The sequence below is a fragment of the Jaculus jaculus genome, chromosome 17 (assembly GCF_020740685.1).
Source record: "Jaculus jaculus isolate mJacJac1 chromosome 17, mJacJac1.mat.Y.cur, whole genome shotgun sequence".
NCBI lineage: Eukaryota > Metazoa > Chordata > Mammalia > Rodentia > Dipodidae > Jaculus > Jaculus jaculus.
In genome coordinates, this window is record NC_059118.1 from 54,475,166 (window position 1) to 54,485,303 (window position 10,138).

Below are 10,138 nucleotides of genomic sequence, written 5' to 3' on the forward strand. Positions count from 1 at the left end.
GCACGCACACCACACGCGCACGCACACCACACGCGCACGCACACCACACGCGCACGCACACCACACGTGCATGCACACCACATGCGCATATTCATGCAAAAGAGTTATCTTAACAAAGCGAGCAAGGCCTCTGGCGTTCAGCACATGCTTTGAACTGAGAATTTAGGAATTTGAGGTGGAATCTTTGTTTGAGCCATGCATTCTATTTAGAAAAAGCCATCCCATCCCATAATTACTTAATTCCTTGTAATTTTCATGTTACGCATTACAATTGATGTCTTGGTTCCTAAAGCTTTGCCTCTAATGGGCAGTTGGGTCTCAGTGCATACAAGTGACAATGTCATTAACTGTTACCTCTTACCCATATCTCTGACACCATGATCCCTAGAAACTTGATCATTCTGCTGTCCTCGACCCTAACGGACACAGAAGTGTTTCTTCGGGTTTGCCAAACTTCTTTGCACATGTGGAGTCCATGACTCACACCTGGCTGGTGCAAAGGAGGCTGAGAAAGCCGGAATTGGGCTCTTCCATCTCTGACACTCCCAAGGCAGGAAACCTCAAGCATAGGAAAGGGTTTCGGATATTGAACAGATGTGAAGAAGGACAAGCAGGGCTGGGAAGATGGCTGAGGGAGTGAAGCACTCGCTGCACCGCCCTGTGGAAAAGCTGGAGGCCATGGCAGGCTTCTGCAGTCCCAGCACTCTGAGGGTTGGACGAGAGGTGGAGGCAGGAGGATTTCACAGAAGCCCAGACCAGCTAGCCTGGCCAACAGAGTCATGAACAACAGTGAGACCGTGCCTCACAAACCAGGTGGAGGACGAGGACCAACCTCTGAAAAGTTGTCCTCTAACCCCACCTTGCACTCAGCTGAACTGTCACATGCACATCCCATACTGTATACATACATACATATATATATATACACACATATATATATATGTATATATATATGTATGTATATGTATATATGTGTGTATATATATGTATGTATATGTGTATATATGTATATATGTATATATATGTATATATGTATGTATGTATATGTATATATGTGCATATATATATGTATATATACACATATATATGTATATATATACATGTATATGTGTGTATATATATCAGAAAAGGATGTGCCGGGAGTGGAGGTACACACCTTTAATCCCAGCACTCAGGAGACAGAGATAGTTGGATCACCACGAGTTCAAGGCCACCCTAAGGCTACATAGTGAATTCCAGGTCAGCGTGAGCTAGAGTGAGACCCTACCTCGAAAACCGCCCCCCCCTAAAAAAAGACAAGGATTCACTTTGTTCTCAAGAAGCACAAACAAGAAGAAATATTCATGCTTCTTTCCCTTCTTCCTCTGCAAAGAAACATAATCATACCCTCTGAGAAAGAGGCCATTGAAACACGCTAATGGTTACAGCTTTTTCCTGGGTCTCACATGGAGTCACATTTTGAAGTTCCCCACTAAGTCCAGTAGCTGGTTCACGTCTCTTCACTAGGACTGGCTACAAGAGCTTATGTGACTGCTTTCCTCCCTTTGGGTTCCGTCCTCTGCTATCCCATTAAATAGTCATCTCACACACTGATGTTTAACTGGTTGTGCTCCGCTCTTTTCTCAATAGCAGCGTCCTCTAACCTTCTTTGTACTTCCACATCTGCTAGGCCAATGTGCTGGGCACTGAGGACACCAAGACTCACATTACAAGAGGAAAGAAGACACATAACAAACACAGGCAATTCAAAATTCAAAAAGTTTAAGTGGTCACATCTGTGACAAAAACCTCTCACATTTTAAGGGTCCATTTCTGTGTCTGGAATCCAGAAAGTCCAGCAAATTTCCTTGTCCTCAGAATGGGCCAAACTCCCTACCAAGGTGGGCCCGTGAGGCACTACATGGTTGAGCCCAGCGTTTCTCACTGAGCTCACCTCCCTCTGCCCACCTGCACCCACTGTGGACTTCTACTGGTCTTCTTTCTTCTTGGCCCTTCAACAGGCCAAGTTTATTCCCACCCAAGTGTCTGTACTTGAAGTTGCCTATTCTCCGTCATCTTCCCAAAGCCAGCTTCTCAGAGAAGCCATCCATGGACTCCTATTTAAAATGGCCACTCTCAGACTAAGAAGATACCACAGCAGTTAAAGGCACTCTCTTTCAAAGCCTGTAGGCCTGGATTCAATTTCCCAGCACCCACGTAAAGCCAGATGCACAAAGTGGTACATGTATCTGGTGTTCATTTGCTGAGAAGCAAGAGGCCCTGGTGAGCCTCTCTCTCCCTCTCTCACTCTATCTCTCTCTTAAATAAATAACAATACTTTTAAAAATGAAACAGCCACTCCCTTCCAAGTCACGGTGCCACCACTCACATTTCCAAGAGGCCGTCTGTTTGCCACACTCCTTCCCGGCCTGGGCCCTGGTATCCAAGAGCAGGGTCCTCTCCTGTGGTTTTCACTCGTGGCTGCCCCCAGTGTACTTATAGTCCAGCATTTAGTAAGTGGACAAGAAATGTCAAGAATTCAAGTGTCAGGCTGGAGATATGGCTTAGAGATTTTTTTTTTTTTAAGGTGCTTGCCTGCAAAGCCACAGGACCATTGTTCAATTCCCCAGAATGCACATAAGCCAGATATACAAGTTGGCACATCCATCTGGAGTTCATTTGCAGCAGCTGGAGGCCCTGAGTGCCCATTCTCTCCTTCTCTCTCTGTCTCTCTCTCTCTCTCTCTCATAAATAAATAGAGAGATAAATAGATAGATAGACAGACAGACAGACAGACAGACAGACAGACAGACAGATAGATAGATAGATAGATAGATAGATAGATAGATAGATAGATAGATAGATAGAATTTAAGAATTAAGTGTCAATAAAGGCATGGTGTGTGTATTAGTTTTTTGACTCGTTGTTGTGACCAAGTACCTGACAGGAAGCAGCATGAGAAAGGAAGGTGTACTTTGGTTCACAGTTCCAGGGGGTAGAGTCCATCTTGGTAGAGAAGGCATGAATGCAGCTAAGGGAGGCCAGGTGGACACACTGTGTCCACAGTCAAGAAGCAGGGGGCCAACAAGAAGTGGGACCTGGCTATGAAACTTCAAAGTCCGTACCCAGTGACCCACTTCCTTCAGCAAGGCTCTGCCTCTTAAAGGTTCCACAACCTTCCCAAACAGCACTAACAGCTAGGGTCCAAGTGTTCAAACACATGAGCCTATAAGGGACATTTTAACTTCAAACCATGATAATGTTTTAATCCATTGGTGCTATTGTAATAAAATACCAAAGACTGAGTAATTTATGAAGAACAAAAATTGGTTTACTTACCAGCCAGGCGTGGTGATGCATGCCTTTAATCCCAGCACTTGGGAGGCAAAGGTAGGAGAATCGCCATGAGTTCGAGGCTACCCTGAGACGACATAGTGAATTCCAGGTCAGCCTGGGCTAGAGCAAAACCCTCCTTCAAAACACTAAAAAACAAAAAATTGGCTTGCTTACAGCTCTAAAGGCTGAGCAGAGCAGTCTGAGGTCATGGCATCCTGACATTGGTAGGGGTGTTATCTGAGAAGGGTCCCAATCTCTGCTTCCAAGATGGATTTTTTAAAATATATTATTGATTTATTTATTTGCAAGCAGAAAGAGAGAATGGGTGCCCCAGAGCCTCTAGCCACTGCAAACAAACTCCAGAATCATGTGCATATGGCTTTACATGGGTACTGGGGAATAGAACACAGGTCATCAAGCTTTGCAGGCAAATGCTTTAACTGATAAGCGGTCTCTTTAGTCCTCAGGCTTCCTTTGGTAGATCTTCTGTCCTTCCTACCTTGTGAGAACACAGCATTCAAACTGCCATCTTGGAGCTGGAGAGATGGCTCTGCGGTTAAGGTGTTTGCCAGCAAAGCCTAAGGACCCAAGTTTGATTCCCCAGTACCCATGTAAAGCCAGATGCACGAAGTGGCACATGCTTCTGGAGTTCATTTGCAGCGGCTAAAGACTCTAGCTTACCCATTCTCATTCTCTCTCTCTCTCTCTCTCTCTCTCTCTTTCTCTTTTCTCTCTTTCTTGCAAGTAAATAAATAAAAATTAGAAAAGAAATGAATGATAGCTAAGGTGGCCTGAGCTAGCTCTCTCCAGCCCTTTCTATGACAGGAAGCTATTCTAAGGACAGAGCGTTGTGATTTGATCATTTCTCAAAAGACCCACTTCTTACCCCCACCCACAGTGGGATTGAGCATTAGCATATACATCTAAGGAAATGCTCAGACCACAGCAAATGGCAATGGTCAAGTCCAAACTGTCAACAGAAGCCCCTAAGTTAGAGGACCAGGATGCATAAGTAGTCAAAACTGTTCTAGAGCATCCACGAGTCTCCTGTTTTTTAAAGATCCTTCCCTCTCATCAAAAGTCTTACTGGTGGGGGGGAGGGCTGGAGAGATGGCTTAGCAGTTAAGGCATTTGTCTGCAAAGTCAGAGGATCCTGGTTCTATTCCAAGACCCACATTATCCAGATGCACAAGGGGGGCACATGCATCTGGAGTTCGTTTGCAGCGGCTGGAGGCCCTGACATGCCCTTTCACTCTCTCTCTCTCTCTATCTCTGCCTATTTCTCTCTCTCAAATAAATAAATAATAATATATTTAAAAAAGAAAATACCCTGCAAAAAAGGTCTTATTGGGAAGCTGGGCATGGTGGTGCACGCCTTTAATCCCAGCACTCAGGAGGCAGAGGTAGGAGGATCACCTGAGATGACAAAGTGAATTCCAGGTCAGCCTGGGCTATAGTAGGATCCTACCTCGAAAAAATAGTCTTATTGGGGCTGCAGAGATAGCTTAGCAGTTGAAGTGTTTGCCTACAAAGCCAAAGAACCCAGGTTTGACTCCCCAGGACCCACGTAAACCAAACGCACAAAGGGGCATATGCATCTGAGTGTGTTTGCAATGGCTAGAGGCCCTGGCATGCCCATTCTCTCTCTCTCTCTCTCTCTAATAAATAAATAAAATATTTAAAAATAAATAAATAGGGCTGGAGAGATGGCTTAGCGGTTAAGCACTTGCCTGTGAAGCCTAAGGACCCCGGTTCAAGGCTCAATTCTCCAGGACCCACGTTAGCCAGATGCACAAGGGGGCGCACGCATCTGGAGTTCGTTTGCAGTGGCTGGAAGCCCTGGCGCGCCCATTCTCTCCCTCTCTCTCTCTTTATCTGCTTCTTTCTGTCTCTGTCACTCTCAAATAAATAAAAATGAAGAAAAAAAATTTAAAATAAATAAATAATAAATAAATAAATAGGAAGCTAAGGGGTGTGGTTCAGCAGTTAAAAGCACTTGCCTGCAAAGCCTATCAGCCTAGGTTCAATTTCCCTAGTACCTACATAAAGCCATATGCACAAAGTGGCACCTGTATCTGGAGTTCAATTGTAGTGGCAAAAGATCCTGGCATGCCCATACTCCTCTCCGCTCTGCTCCTCTCCTCTCCTCTCCTCTCCTCTCCTCTCCTCTCCTCTCCTCTCCTCTCCTCTCCTCTCCTCTCCTCTTCTTCTCCTTCTCTTCCTCCAATCTCTCTCTCTCTCTCTCCTCACAAAAATACATAAACAAAATATTACATAAATAAGCCATGTTTCCAGTGTAAGAAACATACTTCTCTCATAAGGAGAAGCCAACAAAAGTCCCAGTAGGTGAAGAAGGCCCTACGCTGGCCTTTTCTCGAGAGTCAGAGATGCAGCACATGCCACTGTCTGGTCACGTGGCAGCAGCATCCTGTTAGGTCTGTCACATTTCAGGACTAGCCGCAAACAACAAGAGGCTCCAGGTTGGCGGTTTCTCTTGTCACTGTAGCAATGCTGTTGGCAACTTCGTCTTTATCTCAATACTCTAAGCTATTTTTACACTGGAATAGGAAAACATATTATTTGCAAAAAAAAAAAAAAAAAAGCCTCTGGATCTTATGTCATTTATACAGGGACAGAAGATGTTTTCAAAGAACCATATTTTTGTAGTATTTTTTTGCAACAAAGATGGCATAAGCAATGATCTGCCAGGTTGTGTGGGTGTAAAAACAGTCTCTATGAACTGGCCTCCAATTCTTCTGTGGCTCTTAAATATCTATTCAAGGATTTCAGTCTGCTTATATTTAGACTTTTTTTTTTTAACTTTACCCACGATCAATCTGCAAGTGTGAAGAACATAGCTCAGTACCCAGGGTTCCTTTCTCTAGCCTTGCCTCTTCCCTAAGTGTTTTAGTGGGATGGGGCCAATACCAGTGCACTTCAGAACACCGGTGTTAGAGAACCCAAAAATATGTGATCACGAGGGTAACATAGGTCTCATGATTTACTTCCACAGGGTCTTCATCAGTTTGTGCTCTCTGCAGATGCCAAGATGGGTTCAGTCAGGAAATATTCATGGACCTAGACGATCATAAGGAAAGGAAGGAAGGAAGAAAGGAAGAAAGGAAGAAAGAAAGAAAGAAAGAGAGAGAGAGAGGGAGGGAGGGAGGGAGGGAGGGAGGGAGGGAGGGAGGGAGGGAGAGAAAGAAAGAAAAAAGGAAAGAAAGCAGTTGAAGGTGATAAGAAAGGATGATGGAGGAAAGTAATAAAGAGGGCAGGATAGGCAGATCCTCCTTCCACAGCACATTTGCAAGACAATCTAGCCAGGCTGGAAGTTCCCCATCTTGCAGGGTCAGATCTGCAGGAGCAGCCCTGTGGCCAGGAAGGAGATGGTCACAGGGCCCCAGACTCAGCTGCCCTGAGCACTCCTGGCTGCGGAGCAAGTGGCGGGGGCGTGTTCTCAACCGCACAGCCCCTGCTCCACCTGCTTCAAAAGTGAAAGGCATTCTTTTGTGTAGTGTTTTCTTTAATAGTTCCGGTTTCTATGGTGGTGGCCACTACCCAGAAGACTTAGGCTTTTTCAGACAACAGGGATCTACCTATGATTTATTTTATGGGCAATGAGCTCATTGCTTTTCTAGTTTCAAAGTGGTTCTGTGAATTCCGCTGGGGAGGGTTCTCTTAAGAACCCAAGCCCTTGGGCTAGAGAGATGGCTTAGCGGTTAAGCGCTTGCCTGTGAAGCCTAAGGACCCCGGTTCGAGGCTCGGTTCCCCAGGTCCCACGTTAGCCAGATGCACAAGGGGGCGCACGCGTCTGGAGTTCATTTGCAGTGGCTGGAAGCCCTGGCCCATTCTATCTCTCTCCCTCTATCTGTCTTTCTCCCTGTGTCTGTCACTCTCAAGTAAATAAATAAATAAATAAATAAATAAATAAATAAATAAATAAATAAATAAATAAAAACAAAAAAAGAACCCAAGCCCTCATCTTGGATTCAGTGGAGGCCGTCTTTTCTACATACTTTTTCACTATGTCGCATTCTTGTACACCTATAAGGCATTCTGTAATCCTTTCCGCATACTGATAATTCTTTTTCTTCCTTCTCTAACTAGAAATTTCCTCATGCTTCATGACTCATCAACTGCTTATGACTTAGGCATCGCTGCCACAACCAGTTCACCATAACACCATGTGCCTTGATGATAGCTGTGGTCACATTTTATAATGTTTTATATATTTATGTCCTACCAATAATAAGATGTTTATTCTTTTTCTCTCACTAAAGGGGGGAAACACTGGACTGTTGATTCAATAAACATACAGGTAAATTCTCTTGCTCCACACCAGGCCTAATACCTCTAACCCAGAGTTTCTCATCATCTGTTAGAACCTAAAACCAGGCTGGATAGATAGATGAGCAGTTACAGGAGCTTGCTTGCAAAGCCTGATGGCCCAGGTTCAACTCCCCAGTACCCACGTAAAGCCAGATGCACAAAGTGCCGCATGTGTCTGGAGTTCACTTACAGTGGCAGGAGGCCCTGGCATGCTCATACTCATTCTCTCTATCTGCCTCTTTGTCTCTCTGTCTCTCTCTCTCCCAAATAAGTAAATAAAAATATTAAAGTAAGCCGGGCATGGTGGCGCACACTTTAATCCCAGCACTCGGGAGGCCGAGGTAGGAGGATCACCGTGAGTTCAAGGCCATCCTGAGACTACACAGTGAATTCCAGGTCAGCCTGGGCTAGAGAAAGATGCTACCTTGAAAAAAAAAATTTAAGTAAAATTAATCCCATTTGAAAGACTATCCTTTAGAGAGTTTTCAAGAAAATAGAGCCTTGGGCTGGAGAGATGGCTTAGCGGTTAAGTGCTTGCCTGTGAAGCCTAAGGACCCTGGTTCGAGGCTCGGTTCCCCAGGTCCCACGTTAGCCAGATGCACAAGGGGGCACACGCGTCTGGAGTTCGTTTGCAGAGGCTGGAAGCCCTGGCGCGCCCATTCCCTCTCTCTCCCTCTATCTGTCTTTCTCTGTGTCTGTCACTCTCAAATAAATAAATAAATAATTTAAAAAATATATTTATAAAAAAAAAGAAAATAGAGCCTCCATAGTATCTGCTTGAACAGATCTGCCCAAGAAAGGGTTTTCTCAGGTTCAGCCATGCAGACACTTAGCGGCCACTGCAGCTGTAGTTAAAAAAAAAGGAATAGTCTACACCTCAAGCCGGCAGCAGAATCTGGAAAGCAGAGCACAAGACTTAAAGGGTCAGTGAAGCATGCACCAAGGTTCCAGGCAAAAGCTGATGGAGGCCAGACAAGGTTCTAGCAGGTCACATGCCCTCTGTGGATCTCTGGAGATTTCTGCATGGAGCTCTGAGGGTGAAACCCACTTGTGGAGACCCTAGGATGTTGGCGATATCAGGAGCATGGTGCACCAATCAGCGAAAGAAAGCTGTAGAGACCAGCTAGAGCCCATCTAAGAGATAGACCATGTACTTTGTGGGTGGCACTATCCAAACCCAATGGAGCCCATAGGATGCCACCATGAGCCCAAGATGCTGGATATGGAGCCTCAGGCTCTAATGCTTGCCCTGCTGGGTTTGTCTTGCTTGGATCTGGCTTTTCTCATAGCTCTCTCCTCTGGAACTGGAATGTACATTCTGTGCCATTGTGTATTACAAGTGAGTATCCTACTTCATTTGTTTGGGTTTTTTTTATATATATATAGCGATCACAGCTAAGAGATTATTTTGAGTCTCAGAAGAGACTTTGGACTTTGGGAATGGGCACAGTGTTAGGACAATTAAGACGATGAGGAGTCTTTAAGTTGGACTGAATACCTTTTGCACTATAAGATGAGCATTAGCCTATGAGAGCCCAGGGTGGAATGTCACGATTTGAAGCTGAAATGTCGTATTGGTGAATGTGTCTGAACACCTGGTCTCCAACAGATGACACTGCTTTGGTAGCCCTGGGGGCAGACCTCTGGTGGGTTTTGCGCATGCTTGCTTCTTGTCTGAGCTCGTTGCTTCCTGGCCCACTGTGCATGAGGATCCTCCATCATATACTGCCAATGCTATGAACTCTGCCGCGCCCTCTTTCATGGTCTGAAACCTTCACTCCCGGTGTTAGCTACTTACAAGTGGAAGGGTGTGCGCTCCTTTGGGAAGGGGAAGGCACGGCATCATGAAGAGAAGGAGCCGCTGGTCTCACTGCATCACAGCGCAGGCAAAGCATGACAGATGCTTCTGCACAACTTGCTCCCTCTTTCTATTCAGTCCTTGGAATGGTGCTACCCACTGTTAGGGTAGATCATCCCACCTCAGTTAACCTCCTGTCGAAAATTCCATACAGAAATGCCCAGAGATTTGTCTCTTCTGTAATTCTAGAGCCTATCAAGTTGACAAACAAGATTGGCCATCACACTCCCTTAAGCTGTATCATCAGTATTTAGTCACCGTGACAAGAAAAGAAACCATTTTGCCATGTACCCACTGATGGAACAAATATTTACTGAATATTTCAGTGGCTGCCGCCACTGAAAACTATGATGAAGGTAAAGCCAGTGGAAGGGGCTCATAGAGAGACTCTCCCAGAGTTTCTCATCATTTGTTAGAACCTAGACACAGGCTGGAGAAATGCCTCAGTGATTAAAAGTGCTTTTATGCAGTCTGATGACCCAGGCTCAATTCCCCAGTACCCACATAAAAACCAGATGCACAAAGTGGTACATGCATCTGGAGCTTGTTTGCAGTGGAAAGAGGCCCTGATATACCCATTCTCCCTTTCTCTCTCTCTCTCTCTCTCTCTCTCTCTCTCTCTCTCTCTTTCTCTCT